Source organism: Strigops habroptila, chromosome 5, assembly GCF_004027225.2.
Source record: "Strigops habroptila isolate Jane chromosome 5, bStrHab1.2.pri, whole genome shotgun sequence".
Taxonomy (NCBI): domain Eukaryota; kingdom Metazoa; phylum Chordata; class Aves; order Psittaciformes; family Psittacidae; genus Strigops; species Strigops habroptila.
This window is the reverse complement of record NC_044281.2, coordinates 35,539,226-35,564,841: the sequence shown is the minus strand read 5'-3', so window position 1 is coordinate 35,564,841 and position 25,616 is coordinate 35,539,226.

Here is a 25,616-nt window from a genome sequence, read left to right as displayed (position 1 = left end):
AGTTGCCTTACAGATGGTATTGCTCAGTAGAAATAACTACTTTCCATGCCAGCATAACAGTAGCAGCATTAGCCCACTATTCTTTAAATTGCACTGGGAAATTATAGCTGGATTGACACCGATGAGTCCTAGCTGGAGCTATCAATACAAGATTCACACAAGGCAGAGACGCCAAGGCAAGCAGCAGGTACCCTCAACTTCCCTACAGACCTTGAAACAGCAGCCACTGGCAAAGCACTGCTCAGCCCTCTGCAGGAGCTCACATCTGCATGGCTAATGGGTGCACTGACTTCAGGGGTCCCCATTCCAGGGGCACTTGTTCTACAGTGGGATTTTATCTCCAGCTCTGCCTGATGGAGATGAGATAAAAAGTTGTGGGGTCCATCTTAAGGTAAGCTCATGTGGAGAAATTACATACAGGAACTGAAAAACAGAGGAGCACGCAGTTTCATGTTGCCTCGGGTTGCAAAAGCCACAAGTTAGTCCTGAAAGCAAAACCATAACTAGCAGTTACAAACTGATTGTTCACAGTCAACAGCTGCTTCTGGGGCTTAACAACTAATTTGTTATGCTGCACCTTTTAGGAGCACAATTAAAAAGTTATGTCAACTTACTATGAAAAGTTATTTTCGTATTTTCCAGCTTTATTTGTCTTTTCAAAATATTCCACTTACTACAGAAATTTTGATGTTACCTCAGGAGATTTTGTATTTACTTCCCATCTTATTTAGCATTTGTACTTTGGCGGAACTTAAAAGTCATAGTCAGGATTAGGCCCCATTCCATGAAACACCACATGTGCTAATCCTTTTTTAAAGCTAGTTATTACTCAGTCTCTGTGGGAGACAGCCCTTCGCAAGCTTCTCAAGGACAAAGAACACAGAATTTAGAACTGTAACATTGGTATTTCTTTTTTACATTGTCAGACGTATGTGTTATAATTGTACACTATGCATAAATTGAATATGCATTCAGTCTTCATAAAACAGTTTCTCTTTTTTATTTTTTGCATTGATTACAGATTTACGCAATGAACCAATTCTGAACAGGTTCAGCTGAGACCAGTGTAAACATCTGTGCCTGCTGAATTTGTCTGTCATCAAACAGACAATTAAAGTTGGCAGTAATTTATGGAGGACAATACCTGCTTAATTTCTCAGCACTGATATAACGCGAATAGGACAAGAACTCCTTTCTGACTGAATGAAAATGCTGAAGAATTACTCTAACTGCTGCTTAGTATCAGCAGTGAACAGGGCACCAGTTTTGCAGGAGCAATATGCAGGACTGTGCCACACAGAGGGGCCCAATAAAGAAATCATAGGCAGCCTTCACGTAGCGTTTCCAAGTGCATCCTGTTCACCAAGCAAAATCCTGGATTTCACTTTTCCTGAATAATCTCATTTTCTCAGGAGAAAATAATCAAAACGTCACACTGAGTAATACAAAGCCAACTTGGATTTTTAGTATGAGGATAAATAGCATCATCCACTAGGAAGAAAGCTGAGCAAAGAAGAATAAATCACCAAAGCCTACAGTCAGAGCATGCCAACGAACACAGCTGCCACACCATGGCATAAATACTGCTTGATTTGATCAAAATACTTACATAAAGATGTAGATCTGATGAGTCATAATTCAGACACTATTAAGAAAATGTATTTCAATTGTTACTTTTGTTGCACAATAAAAATCCCTCCCGAACGCCAGCATCTTAGAGCTTCTGATGAAACTTTGCATGTTGCAAGTGAGCCTAGGTTTACAGTATCACAAATGTTCTGACAAATAAAAACATCTTAAATATTGGTATAAAAAACTACTCTTAGGTTTCCAAGAGAAGACAGTCTCTTCATTACTGATTGTGAAAGAAAAACAAGAACGACACATTCTCAGTAAAATCTTCCATGAGCTTGTATAATTTCTTAAAGTGACAGATTTGCAAAGAAAAAGCATTATGAAACTGAGGAAGCGTTCATAAACTCCTGTCTGCTAAACTATTGTGCAATCACATGGTTTAGTCATGCCATCTTCATCTTCCTTCTCTCTCTTACTCTATATCCCAGAGCCTGAGCTAGCATTAGCAACTTCTCCACAAAGCCAAAGAAACTGGAAATACAGAATTAGCATTAAAATGATCCAAAGATAGCATCATTAAAAGCCTTGGCATTTTGAGAAAGCAGAGAAAACTGGCCTAGGCAACTCTCAAATGCTTTCAAATTTCTGTGCAAGTCACCTTTTAAAGTCTGTGATATTTGCGTAAGTTACATCCATTCTGCTCCATGTTGTCGATGCTACAAACCAACTCTGCTACCCCAGTAGAGCTATATTTTAACAAATATTTGATTGAGCCAGCGGAATGAATAGCCAAAGAGACAAGAGAGAACAATTTCGCATAAATTGTTAACAGGAGAAAAGTAATATTCAAGCAGTTGTATCAACTGTTGGTAAATTTTACATGGTTGGAAAATTCAACAAGAGTTATAGCCCTTCATTTGAGAGGATGTGCATAACAGCCTCATGCCCTGTGGCCCTTTCCAAATTCATGCCTTTAATAATGCCTACCCTGCAATGTGTGTAACGATAACACACATGTGTAAACACACTATACATATATGGAGAACACACGTCAGCTACATCTGCTTTTACACTCTGTGATCAAGACCCCAAATCACTACCTGGGCTATACAATGCAGAAGACTAGATTTCTATTCCCGTTTTGGTCCAGTACAATCTCCTTTCTCCCATCTCATGTATCGGGCTGCATGGCCTCCTGCTGCCCGTCTGCATTCCCTTGCTGCTCAGTGCTGCGCTGAAGTGCTACACTTGGCGTCATTGCTCTGATCTGTTAGGATTCCCTTTGGTGCTTTGGAGTTTGCAAGCTCCAGCAATAGTCTGTGGAAACACTTAATAGCATTTGAAAAAATCTCCCTTTTGGGAAGGAGTTTTCAGGCTTCGTCAGAGAGGAATCCCTACCGCTAACAGGTGTTCCTGATGGAGCCCAGCAAGCATACAAGTTTTCTGGCTGTGAACTGCAATCAAACTGACTGTTATGCGTTTGCTCACGTCCTTGATAAAAGCTCATTTAGCTGCAACATTAGGCTGATTGGTTTTTTTCCTGCTGCCTTCTTACATATAGTTTTAAGTTACACATTGAGACTTCCCCGCCCAACAAAATACCTGAAAGAACCAGGTTTCAGAGCTCCTGGTAAGTTTGATACGCTAGTGAAACACCAGTTCTTAGAGAGGATCTACTTGTTATTCACTATACCCACCACTGAAGGTTATAGAGTCCAGATAGGGTTATGTAGTGGGAGAGGTGATTATTATTCTACACCGCATGTATCTGCAGTATAGATATCATCTACATATCATCCATCAGTTACGGAACTGATGGACAGGGGCAGAGCAGTTGACGTCATCTACGTGGACTTGTGCAAAGCGTTCGACGCTCTCCCGCAAGACATCCTTGTCTCTAAATTGGAGAGACATCAATTTGATAGATGGACCACTCGGTGGATAAAGAACTAGCTCAATGGCCGCATGAAGAGAGTTGTGGTAAATGACTCAATGTCCAACTGGAGACCAGTAATGAGTGGTGTCCCTCAGGGACTGGTGTTGGGACCTGTCTTGTTCAACATCTTTGTCAGCAACAGGGACAGTGGGATTGAGTGCGCCCTCGGCAAGTTTGCCGACGACACCAAGTTGTGTGGTTTGGTTGATGCGGTGGAGGGAAGGGATGCCATCCAGAGGGACCTTGACATGCTTGTGAGGTGGGCCAATGCCAACCTCATGAAGTTCAGTCAAGCCAAGTGCAGGGTCCTACACCTGGGTCAGGACAATCCCAGGCACTGCTACAGGTTGGACGGATAAGAGATTCAGAGCAGCCCTGTGGAGAAGGACTTGGGGTGTTGGTTGAGGAGAAACTGAACATTAGCCGGCAGTGTGTGCTCACAGCCCAGAAAGCCAACTGTGTCCTGGGCTGCATCAAAAGAAGCGTGACCAGCAGGTCAAAGGAGGTGATCCTGCCCCTCTACTCTGCTCTCCTGAGACCCCACTTGGAGTATTGTGTACAGTTCTGGTGTCCTCAACAGAAAAAGGACATGGAGCTGTTGGGGCAAGTCCAGAGGAGAGCCACGAAGATGATAAGGGGGCTGCAGCACCTCCCATACGAAGACAGGCTGAGAGAGTTGAGGCTGTTCAGTCTGGAGAAGAGAAGGCTGCGTGGAGACCTCACAGCAGCCTTCCAGTATCTGAAGGGGGATTATAAGGATGCTGGGGAGGGACTCTTCATTAGGGACTGTAGTGACAGGACAAGGGGTAATGGTTTCAAACTTAAACAGGGGAGGTTTAGATTAGATATAAGGAAGAAGTTCTTCACTGTGAGGGTGGTGAGGCACTGGAATGGGTTGCCCCAGGAAGTTGTGAATGCTCCATCCCTGGCAGTGTTCAAGGCCAAGTTGGACAGGGTCTTGGGTGACATGGTTTAGTGCGAGGTGTCCCTGCCCATGGCAGGGGGGGTGGAACTAGATAATCTTAAGGTCCTTTCCAACCCTAACTATTCTATGATTCTATGATCTGTAGGGGAACCACCTAAGGCACAGAATCAGGCATCACTGCCCTGCAACAGCAGGAAGTATTTACCTATCAGCAGGCACAGCGCTGGCAGCACATGTGCATTCACAGGACTACTGCCTGTGCCTGGCTTTGCAGCCTCCCCAGAAACAGCAGCTACCCCTGAACAAGGCCCAGCTCCAGCATGCTTCCCGCGGGCTCCTCCCACATGCAGCAAAATGCCCCACCAGAACTGGCCAGGAAAGACACTTGTCCCTTTGTTTTTTTGAACACGCACATTATTTTTGAAGGAATGCTACTAGGACATTTGGCAGACATTTGGCATCCTCATGAGTTTCCACACCTCATTTGCTCCGAGGGTGTCAGCCTGTTTGTAGCCAAGTATCCCATAAGAAAACTGTGTCTCATGGGATTGAACTTCCCCACTTACTTTTCTGCTGCTATCGTCTCTTCCTTTACCCTTTATTTTCTCCTTGTTTCTAAAGCACCTATGCCTGCCCTCCTAGAACTCCTCATCTTTCCCCTGCTTCTGAGCAGACGACTGCTTCTGAGTTGTCTCTTCTAAATAATGAGAACCTGCAATCACCTCCTCTTCCTGTCTGCCCTCCTGCCATCTCTCATTTTGCTGTCATTTAAAACTTTAGAGGAGGAACCACTCAAATGTCTCTCTGGCAGTGGCACATAAAACTTATTCAGTGTAGGCAGAAAAAGTGCATAAAGTACATTGTAGCGATGCACTCCGTAAAAATCACTCTTAGGATGCTAAACCATTATTAAAGCAAAGCAGGTATTTCTTGCAGCTTCTTTACCATTGGTATCTTACAGTGACAGTAAGCAAAGAGTTTAAAAAAAGAAGCGTTATAAAACCTTGCTACAGTGGTGCTAAATGATAGACTTGGAAGGAAATTAATTCAGGAAAGTATGTAAGAAAAAAATACCTGAAGTCCCAGAGCTCATATGCAAACATCACTCAGCATATACTGAGGGTTATATTGTTCAAATCTTATTGTTCAGATTATACTGTTCACTATTCTTGCTGCCTCTCTTGCAGTACTAGCAAATCATCAGTGATTATTAGCAAATTATGGAACCTTATGGCTGGAGAAAAAAACCAGGGACACGAAGTACATGTGTTTTCCAATGAATCCTATATATTTACACTACTCCTTGAACACAGGTGAGCGCTAACAGCATACAGGCAGTGGCCTCTTCAGGGAACCTGTGCCAAAAATCATGAAAAAGCCCTAAACTCATGCTACTTTCAACAGATCCTCCAAAAGGAACCAGAATCAAAACATTTCCTCCAAGACTTAACGCTCATAGGTGAAGAAGGGACACTCAAAAAAAAAGTCATGAAACAGTACCGTCTCATGAGTTACATCCAACATAAGTATTACTGCAGGTCCCCAAGCCTCCGCTCCATCAAATCCACTCAAATGGGAGCATCACCTCATGACAGTCATTCACCAGTTAGCACTGTACGCTGCACTAGCTACTCAGAAAGTCATGGTAAATATAATTTCTAGTCCCCAGTGCTCACCAAAAAACCGTTTCACTTCCTGTTTATGAACTGGGTGTAAACAATACAGAAGTTTTATTTTCGTAAGTTTTACTACGATTTTTACTTGGCTGAAGCCAAGCAATCCACAGGCTGTATTATAATTATACAGAAGTAGGGGGTTAAAAACTACAGTTCAGGGAAAGACACTGCAGGTGTGCAGTTTAATGAGTTCTTAATTGAGTAGTGGGAGAGCATAAAAAGGAAGTGCAGAAGGTGATTACAGGGCTCTGTCATTGAAGGGAGCAGTGCAAGCACTGAACTCTATAATCAAGGATAAAGAAAAACGAGTTCACCTCTTATTTTCTTTGTACTACAGCCTTTGTTATTCATGCTTAGAATGCAAGATTAGAATTCGTACCATCAAGTTAACTGACGAGATTAACCTTTTTTGAGATGTACTTGTTTTAAAGCTAAGACTGTGAAAAACAAGGAAGGACATAAAAAATAGCTCAGATCTGAAAAACACATTGCCTGCACTCCTGTTTTGCAAATCAGTCAGATTCCTCTCTGGCTTCTGCCTGTTCTCTGCTATTGAATAGATGCACACCATAAATGTGCAGAGGAAAAAATTGAATGAGACATGACATGGAAAAGGCAACTATTTGGATTTAATACACTCTATTCTCAATTCTCTTCTTCCTCTCTCCAAGAAACAAAAACCACAAAATCCCCAAAACCTCTTCTCTCCACTCAGAGAAATTAATCTACAAAGTGACAGTGCAGCCATGTCACTGCTTAGGTAGGCACTGTGGGAAAGCAGTCGCACACAACAGTGGGAATGCTCCCAAGAATGCTCAGGAGACATAAATATGTTAAAGAAACATAATTTTATATACTTTACACATTTTATAAATGCTAAGGAGAAATTATATAATGCACCCATCCGTAACTGTGGACAGCTGAGATCTCCTGGCCATTCACTTTGCTACCACTCATAAATCTGACAAGCAAACTGAGCAGCTTCAACCTTCAGCTGGGCAGAAAACAGTCACTGAAAACCTAGCGCAGTATCACTTACCACAATTCTAGACTTCAGCCACTTGGGTCATCAGATGTTTGGCCCTTTTTTTAGAAACAAGAAGGAGAAGTAAACCCAGGCATCTTCCCAAGTAATTCTATGAACTTCAAGTGTTAACCTGAAACTGTATTTTTTCTTTTCTTCAAATTTAATATTTAGAACTATGAAATTCACACAATCTGCCTCAACCTCTGAGAAAAAAAAGAAATTTTTATATATAAAGACTTCCTCACTATCATCTCAGTTTTATGAGAAAACTCTTATATTTGTAAAGCTATAGCTGGTTTTCCCCATAAATATACTTTTAACTGCATGTTGCTGACAGGAACAGGTAGCTAACTTTCACAAAGCCACAGCATGCTTCAATTCACCAACCTGGTTGCAAAGATATTGATATTTGTCCCCAGTATTGTGGTCTCTGCCTCCACACCACTTTCTGACTCTGGGAGGTGACAGAGGGAAGAGGGATAACAAGACTAATAACCACTGAGGCCCTCTGGAACCATTATCATTTTCTATTCTAATTTCCTTTATAATTTACATTACATATCACTGTACATCAGGCTTATAAAGCTTAATTCAGATATCATTGCAAGAATCCAGTGCATTCATCTCCAAGAACCAGGAAATATAGCTGTTTAATGATGCGAAGCCTGATCTAGAGCCTACTAAGATCAAATGGGAGTCTATCAGGAGAATAACGGACTTTGCTTAAGGGCCATCAGCTCAAATAAATCGGGAAGCAATTTCAGCTCTCATCAGACAGATCTTGAAAAGTTCATGTAAACACACTCACCAAATTCTCTTTGGCCATCCCTAAAAATTGGCAGCAGGGATGACCATGCTGTCAGCGCTTTTATAGGTAACTTCTCAGTAGGCATGTAATGTGCAGGCAAGAAAACATGCTAAAACTTAGTGGCACAAAGCACGGTGCTACAAAGACATTGACACTTCATGCCAGAGAAGATCTGGGCAGTGTAGGTATGCTCACTGATCCAAATTACCATAATATATCTGACACTCTCCCCTTGGAGCTAGGGTGAGCACCTCATCCAAGTGCTGTAATTGAACTGCTTTACATTATTTTACTGCATACAGAACAGAGAAGCAAATAACAAATATGCCTAACATAAGCAAGAAGTGTTATGCTGTAGTCATCAAACCATATGTGCTAATTGGATGTCAACAGATTAGTTAGGAAGAGGAGGATTGCTTCTTTATAATGTTTTAGGTTTGGTAGCTGCCAATTGGCTTTGCATTACCCAAATGCCAAGTCTCTGGTAGCTGTTATTTCTCCTTTGTCCTGTGCTACAGCACACTCAACTAATAGCAGATTCTACTTATCTGCATAAACCTCCAAGTCCATTTATCTGTATCTAAATTGCAAACATTTAAAGAAAAGTTTTACTCTAATGCTGGAGAGCAACATGGTGCAGGAGTCCTTTCCATATTATCTACAAGCAAACAAGCATGTTTGCCCAAGAGGTGTCCATTTTCATGAGAACTTCACCAGCTTCTGAAATTACTTCCAGTTAGCTCGCCATCGGTACTTTTTTTTTTTAATTGAAGGTCTGGTTCTTTAACCTATTGTCATTAGTAATTATTTTGTGGTGAAGCAACATGTATTCTTTTAAAATAATTTACTGATCTTAAAATCTACAAGCCGTGGCATTAAATGGAAGTGTTAAGCAGTGTATTTGAAAGCTCTGTGAAGAGAATAAAACCTTCACTCAGAGGACCCTGCCACCTCTATCGAGATTATATTAAACCGTACAGATGAAAGGAAGCTCATGAAACTACTACGATGAAAAAAATATTGATAATTTGATAAACAGCTCTCTGAGGAATTATTTGCTTTACTTTATATTTACGTGTTCTACCCAAAATGCAGTTATAAACTCAGTCAGTTCCAGTTGGTTTTGTGCCTAGCAAATGCAAGTACACCTCAAACCACACACCACACATATTCATCTAGCATTTATCCACATTAGTAATAATTACCACAATGTTTAAAACCAAGATAGATTTAAATCTTTCCATTGTGTAAGTTTGCCAGCCCCTACCACTTTAATATTTATTTTGAAAATCCAGTAGTCATACATCATCTTTCCATTAAGCAACAGGCATTTTTCATAGCTTTGTGATAAAATAATTTTGTACAGCTAAGCTCTTAGGATCATCCACATTCCGTTATATTTTATAATTGCAGATACAACAGTAATAGAAAATTTCCCACCTTATTTTTGGGAGAGCTGCACTACTTTCTCTATATAGTGTATGTTCTTTAAAGAGATTGTTCAGTGGAATAAGTAAAATCACTATAAGATACACTATGCAGTCTTTTACAGAACAAAGAAATTAAAGTTGAAATCACATGGTCCCTGTAAGGAAGACCACGTTTTTCATCTCCTCAGAAATGAAGTTACCATCTTCCTAGGAAAAACCTTTTCTAGAACTCAGTGTTACAAAAATATATCAGATTTACCGCAAACAGTCACCGTAACGAATTCAAACACTTTCTAAACTGAAAGGGTTTATTTCTTCTTCTTGGGCAGATAAATAAAATTATACGGCTTTTGAATCTTCATGTTTGCTGTTCATTTTACCCACATATATACTCTTATTTAATAAGACAAACACTAAAACAGTCAAGCTCACAGATCAGTGAAATTATTAAATAAAACCCAACCAGATAAATGCAAGGAAAGACAACTCATAGTAATCTTTCAGGAGGCAAACGAAATGCACGAGAGTGTTTCATGTTAATTTTTCTCACTGTTTTTTTCTTGATATTTCACAACTGTTTCATCTTCAGCTTTAGCAAGTGAATTCTCATGTCCTGTCAATGTTGCTGCAACTACCTGCCAAAATCACTAGCAGACAGGATTTCTAAGGTTCTGCTTTCCAAAGGTGATTTTCTTAAGCGAACTTCACGTCTTCATTTCCTATCCCATCTCTGAAGCATTATTAAACAAGATCTAAAAACCTAATACTGTACTCTTTAAAATATGGGTTCCTATTTCATTATTAAATCAATACAAAGATTAAAACTAAGAGGCTGAAAGGTTTTTTTCTTACATCCAATTAATAGATTGCAAACTCCAGGCTCATAGAGTTCTGGTCTCCAAGAAAAAAAAAAATAGATCTGCTATACATTGTTTATGGAACACTGGTAAAATTCATCCTGTCCTTCCTTCCAGCAAAGTAAATACCCTCAACCTGTGTATTTCCCAACCCGGTACTTCCTGCCAACTTTTCAAATTGCTAATGCATTAAGTTGGTTCCAAAATGCACTGTTGACACTTGCTTAAAATGATGTTAAACTGGGAATTGCAACATTTTAAAACTTTGAATGAGACACATTCAGAGAAGAGAGAGTGTAACAACAACAGGTTTAGTATTTTAAAGTGATAAATAGCCCAAGGCCAAGGAAGGTTTAGAGTAATAAAGAACAACTTGCTGTGAAGATAATTACAGGTAACTAGCCAATGTTTTAGATGGACCAGCTGGTTTCCATCCAGATTAGACATTTGGGATCCACACTGATGATGAAAAGAAAACAAGCTGCCATAAGGTGGCCTGTTATTACAGTTGCTACACAAACAAAACCAAACCCAAACAAGCAACAAAACAGAGATGTGCCCTTAAACATAAACCGCTACTTAATAGAAGAGCACCATACACATGCTGAACCAAAATAATATCTAAGTGAAATCTAGAAGTTAGTCTAAGCTGAAGTTTGTTCTCAAAACAAATTAAACCATTGGAATTAACATAACAAAATCACTGATCTACTGAATTTACAAGACTGAATCTTGAGAAATTTCAATGTGTTTAGTTATAAATCCCAATTTAGAAAATTCAACAAATTTAATCTTTACTGTGACAACAGCTAGATATTTGTAAAATAAGTTATTACCTAATGAACAAATCACAACTCTGGAGTCAAATATGGCTTACACATTCTTATCATAGCCTGGTGTGTGAGCCTTTCTTTCTAAGTGCAGGAAAAGATAGTATGCAGCAAATTTAGCCAGAGTAGCAGAAGCATTTAATATGTCTGTTATATATACAAATATGCCTCCTACCATACTTCAAAACACATGTTAATACTTCTCTTCTATGAGACCATATTTAGAGCTTTGTAAACTTGACTAGGTCCTTTTTCTCCAGCAGCTGCTTCATATGCACATACTAGGACAGGAATACATACCTACACCTGCTAATACAAACCAAGGAGGACTTGATTCTTCCTCAGCTAACAGCCCGCAAGAGGGAACAGGCAGGTGCTGGTGGTCTCCACCCTTCCCAGTACTCCAGCATGAAGGTCTGTTGAGTAGGTAATGGCTACCAGCTACCACCCCAGGCCCAGCAGACCCCCAGGAGACAGGGGAAAGTAAGGAACAGCTACTTTGCGGCAGTTGCTTGGTGCCATGATCACCTTGGCTTGGTGAAGCCCACCGGGAGGTACCAGAATTTGACTCGAACCAGATTGAAAAAGTGAGCTCATCCTTAGCAAGTGTCGGCTTGAAAAAGGATATCTGAGCTTCCAAATTAAGACACCAACAAAAGTTCAGCATTTTGTAAAGCTCAGAGGCTGTAAGCTTGCAGGCTCTTCAGTATGTCAGAAAGTTGAAATCATGTGATTGCTTCTGAAGGTGCTGGTATAACTTTGTCTCCGTGAAAGATCATTAAATGACACTGTCTCCCGTTTACGGAAAGTTTGAGCCAAAATCCTATTAAAATAACTGAGAAAGAACTAGCAATAGCCAGCCATTCAATAACCATCCATCAGAAAGAACGCAGAACACCCCACAAAACCAATCACGTTATGACTACATACCAGCACAACCTCTACAAAAAGACAGACTGTATTTATATTTAGGAGCTGAGTTACAAATCATTCTTTTTGACAAGATGAAATTAAGGATAAGTTATTTTAAAATAATTCCTTTAGCTGCAGCAAATTTAGGAAATAAAAATCATAAGCAGAATTTAAGGTCTCCGTTCTTTTGCATGCTTTCTTTTTGGGGAGGGGGGGAATCTACATACTACTTCAGGTTTTAGAGCATCTTTTCATTTTTGTCCTACAATATTATTGTTGCCTATTTCATTATGTGATATCAACAGAGTTTCTATGTAGCAAAGCCTGATGTGGAACACCATTATCAGGTAAAAAATACAAAAAAAGCCCCTTAACATGTAATTCAAGGTTAATACCAGTAAAATTATATGACCTAATACAGAAAAATGGACACCCTTTTGGTTTTGCTTTTGTTTTGGATCATTTTCCCACTATATAGAGAGATATATATCTAAAGAGTGAGAGAGATTATCTGTAGATACACAAGAGACAAATTTCTGTTTTTCCATCCCTGCAGTAGACCATAGAGTAGTTGTACAGGAAATAGCTTCTTAAAGTAAATGTGAATTAATGTCCTTTAAATTATTATGAAAAACAAACCTGTACCACAGGCATTCCGATGGATATTTTTATATTCAAAAGAGATGATCAACGGGGATATTATTACTCAACTAGCCAATGCAACAATGACTACAGGTGCCCACATTTCACACTACCATAAGTCAAACTAATTCAACTAGGTAAATCTATTAAACAAATAAACAAAACCAACTAGTGCTGATTCTTCCATATATCCAGTTTATAAACAGGCTACTTTACATGCAGTTTTGTGCGGTTACAAAACATTTTTTCTTCATTTATTTTATTCAGGCATGTTAGTTAATTTTAGCCTTAGACAGTGCTGTCACTTAAAATTTCATATCACTGAGGTGTATATCTATTTTTTCAGTATCACATTCACATGAGAAAAAAATGACAAAACCCCCAAAACCATTACAATGATAAAGGTTGTCAGGGTAACAAATTATGTACACAGGCAAAAGGGTAAAATATAATTATGCAGATGGCAAAATAAAAGAAGGTAATTTACAACTGAAGCAGAAAATTACTGGCACAATAAGCATATCCCATAAATCAGTTAGTTAACAACCTCATTTATAACTTTCTGAAAAACTGTAAAGATAAAATAGAGACCTAGAAAGGAATTTAAGTGCCTTGTGTCTTCTTTCAGTAATGCACCTACTAAGGACAATATTAATAGACCAGCAGCACATTAAATAATTGATGCCACATTACTACCCCCTTCCCTTCCTTGCTAATGAGCAATTACTTCTTGTGATGATTGACTCTTTTCAACAGGGAAAACAGGAAAAATTTTGCAGTACAGAAATGGCAGAAGCTCATAGGTCTGAGATTATCAGCTGAAAAACCTATTCATTTTTAAAAACATCAACAAACTACTCAGGCCAAAACAAGAGAGGCACTTCAGTGCATGCTTACAAATCCGCTGGAAAGCACAGTAGGAACTGAGACCTGTCTTCTCCGCACAAACCTATAGGCACATCTGAGTATGCTATTTCTGAAATGTTATACAATATTAAGTATGGAGGATGCTACACTACATCACCACCCTTTTTTTTCTTTTTTTTAATGAGATACTTTGGGGACAAAAATTCACCGAATGTGTAGCTCAGAAGGAATGAGCAATGGCATGGTGGTTTCTGGCCCCCAACTATTCAAATTATTCCAGCACAACATAAAAACTAAACATCTCTCCAAATCTTACTGATTTAATGAGGACTCAGTCAAAGGTCTAAGTGTTTTTCTATATTAAAAGGCATAGGGAAAGACAAGGATGATTTTTATGAATTAGGTCACACAACAGGGTGTGACAAGTATTTGTAGAGGAAGAAGAGCAGCACAGGTACGGTACTGAACTAAAGAACAAATGCAAGAACACACAGCACACATGTCAAAGAGACTACATGAGAGCAAGATGTTCAGGAAAGATTTTTAAATTTCAAGAAAAAAAGTGATCATCTGTGCGGCATTTTAGTAATACAAAGCAACGGGCAAGCATAATGCAGCAGTAGCTTTCTTAGGTAAAATTCATCATCCTGTTGGTACAGCTAGGGACTTCAGCATGTACGGATATGACCAGGGTGCTAAGGGTGTATCATTTGCTACAAGTAGGGAAGCAGCAGCCTTAAGAGTCTGTATTAAGGTTTCAGAAACAGTCTTGGCAGAAATGAACAACAGTTAATTGCAACGTCATCTCATTTGTGACATTAAGTCATTAGACTGATTATGTGTCCATCTGCTCTGCTTTGCCAACTGGCCTTCTCTGTTCATTAGCAATCATAAACCTGGATGTATTATGACACAGGCTAGGAAATACATGCACAAAGAGTCATGAACATGGACCTGGGAGCATAACAGCTACTCAGCATCATAAATTCTAGGAACTTTGAATCATACAATTAGCCAACTAGAAGTAAGCACCTTTAGAGCAAACAGAATACAAGATGTACATCAAGAAAAAAAGAAACTTTCACCGTAAATATGCACAAAAGCAAAGGGACTTTAATGTTCAAAAACAGAGAGGACCATCAGTGAAGAGAGAGCTCAGCATAGTAACTATTCATCACCACTGCCACTATAGCATTACTTTCCACTTGTCCAGTGGATTTCATTAAAAATAGAGATACCAGCTATTTGGCACTGCTTCTCCTTCCTTCACCAGGTCTTAAATGCACTTTTCTCTGTGCAGCAAAATGTAGCAATACAAAGGGATTGTAAAGCATGCTCTTACTCTGCCTTGGTACAGGATCCTCTTAACAGGAGCTTCTCTGCTGCAAAGCCTACTCTTGCTCCAAACCATACTCTGCTGAACTCCAGTCAGCTTCACCTTTGCTTCTGCAGATACAGAAGTGTTGTGCAATGTCAGCATCAGGTCAGGGAGCCAAATCTATTCCTGAAATCATTACAGGGATGAATTTGGTGCCAGTGCTTAAGATTAAAATTAATACGATGTTTAAGTAGCTAGAACTCTTCTGCATGTTGAGGAAAGAGAACTCCTCCAAAAGCCATTTTACGGTTTGTACATTATCATAGCTAATAGTTGATTTTTTTACAGTGTGAGCACTTGCACTGTAACAGTATTTTTGTTAGCTATGTATTCATGTTGAGGGAAGCAAAAATAGTATAATTCTAATGGATATATTTCTATTCATACATTCTACATTTTTCTCATGCTACCCCAAGGCTATCATTACATATGGTAACGAAGGAAATTAAAATGATTCCTGTTGCCTCTCTTCTCTATTAATCTTTAATGATTTTTAATTTGAATGCTTTAATCCATCTTTTAATAAAAAAGATAAAGAAGTAATTCTTAAAAAGCCTTTTGCTTTTATTTTTTTCCAGTCATCCTTTTATACAACAGATTTTCAAAAACCAGGTAGGAATTTTGTTTCTGGCACATACTTTCTTAGGTTATCAGTATTCAGAGAAACAACTAAGGGCATGAACATGCACCCATCACCAGCACAAGGAGTGATTCAATAGAGCACATATGCATGTTTCTCTCTAAGAAAATAACTGCATCATTTCTTGTTCAACAAAGATTTTAAACAAAAGCTGTTTACTGTAAGCTGTGCTCACTGCTGTGAGTAATCTTTTTTATTTTTATTATTAATATTAATATGAGACTAATAAAGGTGGAAAAACATGCTGAATGGTTTTTAGGAGAATCCAAGCTTGAAGAAGTTCTCTTTGCAACAAGCCAAGAGAAAAGGGGAGGTAAACATCAAGTTTGAAAGTCCATCATCTGCAGCCGGTTTGAGAGAGGGCAGAAGAGCTTGGGAGCTAACCCCAGGCTGAGTTAACCCTTCACTCCAGAAATTGCTGCATGGTCACTGCTTGGCATCAGAAGCAAAGCCTTCCACAGTCTCTCTAGATATCTGCTGTCACAATTCTTACAAGTGAAACACTTGCAATCCCCCAGACCTATATACCCTATGCCACCACTGGCTCTTCACACACCAGTGTCTCCCTTAGTTACTTTAGATCCAGCTGTAAAGCAAACAATTGGAAAAGTAAACCACTCCTCACCACCTAAGCTTAGGAACTGAGGTACTTCTGAACATTTCACCCATTTTCATTACATTCATAGCCCTGAAACAGTCCAGGCATGAATTGAAGTTAGAGTGGCATACAGGCCACAAATTACTTCCTCCCCTGGAAGAAGTGGTATTTGGGTGATGCACGCAGAACATTAGAGCATAGCGACCATTAGTTATTTCTAGCATGCCACGTATCACCCAGGCAACATTTTGGAACTATCCTCATCCAGCCACGAATGAGCAAACTGCCCTTTGCCTGGATACAGGAGCCATGATGTGTGAGGGCAGGTCTTACTGAGTCCAAATCAGAGGGGGTAGGGGAAGGACACTCCATCTTCCAACTTCAAAGGAGGAGATTTATATAACAGAGGCTGGTTTTAACAGGCAGATTAACTACCTCCAACAAATCTCTGTCAGGACATTTATTTGCAAAAATTCGGATGTACTGATTCATCCATCTTTCCCACTGGAACTGTTCCATTATGTAAAAATACCTACATATTTGTTTATACACATACCTTTGCAGAGAAAGAGAGAAGTAGCCTGGAGGCTGGGTCTGTTTTATGAAACAGAGGAAAGCAGATTCAAGACCACACTCCAAGAAGCAGCAGGATTTTGACTCACTGGTGTCTTACCTTCCCACAGGTCACTCTGCACTGCATCGCTGGCTATTCCAAAGTTAGCTAGGGTTACTCTCTTTGAACAGAAAAGCTGTGAACAGCCTCAAGTTTAATTAGCTAGCTTTCATTTCACTTATTTATCTTGAACAGAAAACATATCATTCAAAAAACCTTTCTTTTCTGACCCAATTATTTCATACATAAAAGAGACCTTTGTAGCAGGTGTAATATTCCTAAGAGGTGGTTAATGAAAAATATACATTAGAGCGCAACTGGAATGAGCCTTTGATGTTGGTTAAGCTTACCTGTCGTGACACTAAAGAAAAAGATCACAAGGGAGAGAGTGAGCATGCATTGCATTTCTACTGGGGGCTCTTACAATTAGATATGGCATGGTCTTCCGGGCTGTTTTACTTCAGCTCATGACAATGCTCTCTGAACCTCCCACCCAATCCCGGATACAACCCATGGAGTCAGGTTCCCCAATACTGCCCACAAAGGACCCACCTCCAATTAGAGTATAGAGAGTTTTGATTTCAGTAGGTTTACTTCAGCACAAATCCTACAAGGTGACACGGTCCTTAAGGTAAACTGAACAACACTCACAGCTGAGGTTGAAAAGAAATACTTCAAAAAAACCTGGTGTCTGAAAATATAAAGTAGGGTGTTTTTTTTCCAGCACACTGAACTCAACTGAACCAAGAAGATGTAAATAAATTTCTAACACATCTAACTTATTCACAACAGTTGCTTTGATCAGACAATCTTTAAAAATGCATAGTGACAGAGGGGGGCTGTGTGTGAATGCCATTTGATTAGGATAAGCACAGTGCTATTGCAGAACACCACCGCAGTTAAGCAGAGATCCAAGGAAAGCTCCTTGTCCTCCGCAATAAGTGGAGGGAACTTCCTTTGCCTTACGTTCTCTAACCTGCTTAAACTTCATTTTCCCTCCTCACATCCTTCTATTGCTTGACTGGCACAGTGAGAGTTCCCCATTTCAATTTATTGTAGCCACAGGAATGGAGGCAACTATAAATTCACACAACTTTGTGCATATAGCAGTAACCACAGCAGGAATCTCATCTCCACAATAAAATCTTTCCAAACCTAAAATATAAAATGGCCGCATACTTCACATGCACCATCCTGGCGAAAAAAGAAAGAGCTAAATGACTGAAAACTGTAAAGACAAGAAACCATACATCCTTTTTTTTTTTCCATTTTGATGTATTCAACGTATACCCATTTTAAATGGATATAAAAAACCTCCAAAACAGTTTCACAATGCTTTATCAGAATAAATATTTTTCAATATGCAAAAGCATCTGAAAGGCTAAAAGGGTTTTCTTGTTACTGGCTTAAAAGTGATTTTCATACTTGAGCACATTACTATTGTTTAACGGGGCAACAAATGCATTTTACTGAGTATCTAGTTCACTGTGTGACAGCAAGTAAAAATGAACCAAGCTGCCAGCCACTGTGCCATGCCTTTATGCACCCACCACAAAATGATTGAAATCTGTGCATTATGCCTATTTGTACTTGAACTTGGCTTAAATTTAGCTGAGTTTGAGGGAGATTTTCTTGCTAAAAAACATGAGCAGAATATGTATTTGTACTTTAACACCCACAGGACAGCTGAGATTTAAATTTTAAAATAACAAAAAAAAATTGGCAGTAGGTGGTTGAGCAAAGGACGGGAAGGGAAGAAAGAGGAGAATAGGGAAAGGAAATAAGCTTTAAGCTCCAGCACATGATTAAAAACTCACCACTGAAGTGCCACTGTTTGCAAGTTGCCAAAACCCAGTTTAGGAACTGTAAACAGAACTGTCCCTCTAATATTGTAATGGGGCATTGTGGACAGTGCTGCCCAACAAAAAAAGCTTATAAAATGCGTGTTTTGATTTTTCATGGCAACAGAAATGTGCTTTGATCCGTTTTCCAATGCACTGAAATGATTGTTGCACAGAGGTCTCCTTCCCGTGGTGCAACGTAAGAAATGGCTGTTTGAAACAGAGGATAGCAGAATTAAAATCTGCCTTTTTGTGCAGGGCTTCCAGCAGTTTTGCAAGCTTCCAACGCAGTTCAAGCCGAGTCTAGACACCAGTATTCTGCAGAAGCAGTGAATGCCTATACCGGTTTAAGCTTCAATCCTCCTCCCAAATTTGGTAACAGGAGAGTTGACTACTGCCTGACTGCTTTTATGGGTATCTGTGAACTCTGCTAGTTTGTGCAACTTAAGCAACAAGAAAGATTTCCAAATGCACCTGGCTGGTGGAAGCCAAGGCACCAGTGTGTTTCCACTGGAAAAGAATAGGCTTTAACCTCAGAGCCCCACATGAAACAGAGCTTCAACAGTTTTCTAGCCTTGGCTAGACCCAAGCCTAAAATCACATCCCCAGCAATACTTGGTACCAGATGCGTTTGGATACCATGTATTAACCATGAAGGTAAGGGACAACCTGCTCTCCACCTGCCCTCCATAAGTGAGATTTTTTGAAGACTGAAAGCCTGAAATGTTAATGCCTCTTTCATAAAAACTAGCAACTTTTTGATGCAGGTTATCAGCTGTTTTAAAAGAACACAAAGGTTCAAAGCAAAACGCTTTACAAAAGACCAGGATCAAGATTACGCAATGTAATACTAACAGGTGATTTATGATATAGTCTTCACAGACACAGTTTTGCCACACTGATGTTCGTGAAAGTCTATTTCATCCTTTACATAGGTTAAACTGGAGTCAACTAATGAGCACCTAGCCAATTTTCTGTTTAATTTTGTTTTTAATTCTGAACTATTTACATCCTGCTCTGGAAGTCTTCGCTGCTTCTGGTGCTTCATACAACCATCCAATATAATTTTTTGCAGAAAGTACTCTTCACCAGCTTCATTACAAAGTCACCTGGGTTAAACTGTGGCTGTTAAACCTGAAGGTTGTTTAATTTGACTTGGCTGACTTTGCAATGAAGCAGAAAAGATCACTGCATGATCCATTCCACTAGGATAGTATGATACAGCTTTCAGCATATGGAAAATAAGAAGCTGATAAGGAAATGAGGAAAAAGGCGGCAGTGTCTTTAAGTACTGCAGCTATTCCTAAACTGGACAAATATATTCCATGTCAATTGCACTCCAGCTTTCTATTCCAGTTACTCTTTAAATTTATTCTACCTTCACACCAACAGTCTCAAGAATGGGGATAAACTGGGGCTCCTACAATCATTCCCCCTATCTCTCCCTAGAGAACCCAGCATTAAAACCTTCGTAATTTTAAAGCAAACATGGCCCGATTTATGCCACAACTACAAGAGTCCAGAAAGTGAGACTGGTTTAGCAACAGGTTTATAGAAATCTGGGTTAAGTGACCAAACACCATCACTGCAGAACTCAGTGGCCAAGGCCAGGCAAGGAGGCCATTTCCTTGTGCAGCATCCAAGTGGCTGAGTGTTCACACCTGCCTCTTCCCACCCCTTCTTACTCAGTATCTGCCTTCCACTTTGTGCAGTAAACAAGGCAAACACCTTATTTCAAAATTAAATGACTGCCTTATTTAACACACATTCTTCATTCCTTTGTTAACTGGTCAGCGAATATACATCAAATAAACCATGGATTCTTTGGCAATTGTGGAAACTGTGACAACCTTAAACACTGTCTCAGATAGTTTCCTCCTATCTATCTGCTCCCTCCCACCTGCCTAAAAAGGGAAAAGGTAATTTATACAAATGGTTTAGCTGCAGCATTTTCAGATTTTTAGCTGCTTGACTTCACGATGTCACAGGTGAAGAAAATAATTCTTTATATACACCTTTTTTTAGGTTATGACCACTTACAACGACACACATAAAACATTCCTGTTAGGATGTTGCTAATAATACATCTATCTCCAAATGTCTACAAGTTACAACTCATATTTTCAGGCCAACTCTCATAATAAAACAAAATAATATTTTGCGAGGCACAATTAAAACTCACCCCATTTGACAAACGTGATTGTTCTGTAATCACAACCTGATTATATAGAAATACAGAAATATTGACATACAAAATTGAGATCTGATACTTTTAATGCTTTCTAATAAATCAGTTTGCAACAGCTTTTTATTGTTGTCTAGAGAAGTTAGCATGTCTTTTTAAAACAGGAAGGTTACTACTTAATTTTGAAATGGATCTGAGACATTTGAAATTGGAAACCAGACACTGGGCAGAAAGAAAAGGTGTGTCAGTGAGCACAAACCCAAGGCTACTGTGACACTGCTTTTTTTGAGCTGCTTTTTAAATGAGTGTTCTAGAGCTGCAGGGACACGTTGCAGGAGCTCCTGGCATACCAAAGCTGGTACAGGAGGGCAGGAGGTGACATGAATGAGTGCTGAGAGAGAGGCAGCTGGCAGAAGTAATTTTGAAGAGTGAGCTGCATCCCTAATTAGGGAATTACGTTTTGAGTCAGTAATTATGGGATTTGCCGCTCTACTCTGGTGAGACCCCACCCGGAGTACTGTGGTCATCTCTGGAGTCCTCAGTACAGGAAAGATATGGACCTGCTAGAGAGGGTCCAGAGAAGGGTCACAAAAAATAATCAGAGGGATGGAGCACCTCTGCTGTGAGGAAAGGCTGAGAGAGTTGGGGTTGTTCAGCCTGGAGAAGACTCCAAGGAGACCTTATTGTGGCCTTTTAGTTCTTAAAAAGGGCCTGTAAGAAAGATGGGGAAAGACTTTTCAGCAATGCCTGCTGCGACAGGACAAGGGGTGATGGTTTTAAACCAAAAGCAGGGAGATTCAGGCTGGACACAAGGGAAAAACTTACAATGAGAGTGGTAAAATACGGGAATAGGTTGCCCAGAGAGATGGCAGATGCACCATCCCTAGAAACATTCAAGTCCAGGCTGGATATGGTTCTGGGCAACCTGATGTAGTTGAAGATGTCCCTGCTCACTGCAGAGGGGTTGGACTAGATGACCTTTGAAGGACCCTTCCAACCCAAATTATTCCATGATTCTGTGAATTTTTGCTTTTAAGATCATTTCACTTGCCATGGCCTTAGCACTGCTGTATCTTTCATCTGATAATTGAGGTAATTCTGCTTCTGGACCTCATCTTCACTGAATGTTTTGAGTGGCATGCTAACAGAGCTAAATGAAGAGTACCGACGAGCTATTAGTCAACAGGCAATACTGTCCAGGGGGCAGTATGGCATCAAGGCAAAGACTAGCTGTGATTAGAGGATTAGAAACAGCCAAGACAATGCATGGATCACGCTGAAGATGTTTGTTTTGATGTCCGGCAGACTGTTGAGACACCAGAGCAGCTTCCTTATCACAGCAGTTTCCTTCTCAGCTACGGAGATCAAGTCAAACCCATTCCTGGTGTACCTCTGAACACAGAGCCTTTATACATCCCTCTCCTATCCTCTAGTAAGAAAAGAAAATAGGTGATTTTTTTGCATCACAGCCATCACGAAATGATAACTGTTGGCTTCACCACAGATTTAAAGGGCAGCAGTGCAACCACTGCCAAATTTCATTCACATAGCAGACCTCAAGGTGGCTGGGTTACATTGCAGTGTTATGGTACAGTGTGTCTCTCTCCAAGAGAGTTGGCTGGATTACAACTAACCATGATGGTCACTGAACTTTGGCATCTGCTCCCAGGTTGATCTCTGTGGCTTATCAATGTCTTGCTGAGCACGAACCTTGACACACACGATACCGAGGAAAGGAGCAGAGGTGACATCCTCAGCTGCTTCAACTTACAAATACTGTTCCTGGAGCAAGGGCAACCTTCCCTGTTTGCAACCCCACCAATGACAACCTCCCAGGTAGGGCATTTTCTGGGTAACAAGCTCCTGCATGACACTTTGCCAATAAGGTCTGAGGCACAAGAGGATTTATCCAGGACCACAAAGCAACCTGCTGACAGAGCCAGATGAGTGCAGCCATTCCAGACATTGCAGACATCCCTGCCTGCTAACCATTTCCAAGCCGGCCCTCCTCTTCTGACTGGTAACGGCCATGCAGAAAGAGACATGTGTGCAGGCTTTGTAGGGGAAAGTCTTACTTCAAAATAAGGTAGCTCAAGGATGAGTGTGGGAGATTTGGGAATAGGGGAGTTGTTTGTTCTTCGCAGACAATTACTGGCCATGAATCATTTACAACGAGGATAATGAGACACTGGAGAGAGTGATACTGAATTAAAAACGATAGTCCTGATCTTTATCTTTTTCTATTTTTTCCCTTAACAAAATTGCACAGGATTTTCCTAGACAGGAGAAGCCCTTGCTGCTAACTGAATTATCTTCAAACATTTAGAAGTAAGTCTAAAACATTTAGAGAACTAACACACAAGAGTAGACAGGAGAATAGCAAGCCTGTACCAAGACTGTGTTAGGCAAATTTTTTTTGCAACTACAGAATCCATTCCTACAGGTAAAATACACTTTCAGGAAAACATTCTCTTATCGCATCCGAAAGATGACCTCCTGAGTAAACTTCAGCACTTTTTCTCTCTCCTCTTCCTTACCCCTCTAGTAAGTTTTCTCATGGTCAAGATATTCCTAGAGTTGACCAAAAACTTTACACTATTTTTTTTCCTTGCCTATCTGTAAGTCTGCATCATGGACCCCTCACTACAAGACAGGCACTGAGTTACTGGAGCAGGTCCAGAAAAGGGCAACAAAGCTGGTGAAGGGTCTGGAGAGTAAGTCTTATGAGGAGCGACTGAGGGAACTGGGGTTGTTTAGTTTGGAGAAGAGAAGACTCAGGGGGGACCTTATTGCTCTCTACAACTACCTGAAAGGAGGATGGAGAGAGGTGGCTGGTCTCTTCTCCCAAAGTAACAGGATAACGGCCTCAAGCTGCACCAGGGGAGATTTAAGCTGGATACCAGGAAAAATTTCTTCACAGAGAGGGTGATCAGGCATTGGAACAGGCTGCCAAGGGAAGTGGTGGAATCACCGTTCCTAAGTTTTGAAGCATTCGAAAACCATGTAGATGAGGCCCTTAGTGACATGGTTTAACAGTGGACTTGGCACTCCTGGGGTAACAGTAGGACATAATGATCTTAAAGGTCTTTTCCAGCCTAGTTGACTCTATGATTCTATGGGAGATAGGATTTGATGGCAAGCAGTGATCAAGTCCACCCACACTGCTGCTACCAGAGACAGCAGCTTGGCTGATCTAGCTCTAATTTAGCCATAAGCAAAGCCAAAGAAATAAATACTGTAACTTTTCCCAAACCAAGCTTTTAAATGTTTCAACTATTTGATAAGAATTAGGAAGAAAAAAATGCTGAAATATCTCAGTTTTCCGTAGAATGGAAATTCTAGCTTTTACACAGCTCTGCACTTCCCTGTGTGGTTTGAATTACAAAACAGGGCATGGTTATCATCTTCATCCAAATCAATCAGTACACACTTGATCTGATATATTGATCTGTTATTTTTAATCTTGTTAGTGTTACTTGTTGCAATCTAGAATCTTCCAAAGTACTTATCTGTAAATGTATGCTTAATGGTAAAAAAAAAAAAAACAAACACCAAAAAGTATTTCCTCCTTTTTCCTCCGTTTTTCCATACATTTCGAGCACTAGAGAGACAAATCTTTTCAAACTATTGTCATGAAGGCTAGTTCAACAAATTCTTTCTTAAGAGCTTTGGTTTGCCACACTTTCTATCATTCAGCTTTTCAGGGATCTTATTCTGGGGCCAGGACCACAATACCTACATGCTTAAACCCCATTCCCCAGAATGCCTTACGCCTCCAGTAAGTGACCATTTACTGGACCCAGCACCGAGGTCATGAAAGCCAACACAGAGACTGAGCCGCTCCCACCAGCGCTCCATCAGGCCTTTGCTGCAGCTGCCTGCCTATATGTAGGCCACAAATGAGATTCTTATAAATACACAAAAGAAAACAAAACCCATTCCACTTAAAGGGAAGGGAGGAGGGAGAGGGGGAATACGAATCAGTTTTTTCCCAAAAAATACTCTGTGCTTTTAATCATTTCCTTTCATGGAGATTGCAGTAAGTAAGCTACTACATAGATGCTCTGATGTACAGCTCACAGCAAGCATGCAGATGAGTAAGTAGTGGTTCTGAGTTAGTGAACAAAGACAAGCCTGCAATGGATAACTCAGTGGATTTTGTCTGATAGTAAGCACGACAACATGCACAAACTCTTCATTCTTCTCTAATATTTCTTAAAGAGATTAATGGACAATTTTCTTTCAGTTTTAATATGACTTTTAGTATGCAGAGATGTAGTACATGCACAACAATTTCCAGCTCCATCTGAATTTTTACAGCACGCCCAGATAATACGGGTTTATTGCATAAAAGCTAACACAATCATAAATGTAATAGAGAGAACAGCACTGCTGTAATTTCTGATGCAATCCTATCCATATGGTTAGTAGATAAAAGTTGCACCAAAAATTGCTGGGTTTTTTTCATTCACCTTTTCTAACTTAAGACTTCTCAGGGGTTTCCTGTCACTTACCTACTTTTTGTAAAACAGACCTACGAAACATACCTCTTTGCTCACGGTGTACTATTAATAATAGATGATAAAGTATCAAGTATACTGTGCTGCAGCCAACTAACACAGAAGCTAAAATCATTGGATAACAGTTATTTCAAGGACAGCCTCGCACACATGCTGAAATTAGAGAGTGAATTTCTTAAAAGTTGAAAGGAATCTCAAATGAGAAAAGATGCAGGAGATTCTGGCTTAGTTACACATGCATGAGCTACTAACTTGAAATTAATGAACAAAAATCTTCTCCAGAATTTCTCTCATGAAGAAAATCTGAACAGAATAAAAATACTTCTTTAAAATGTACATAACAGAAACAGCATGCT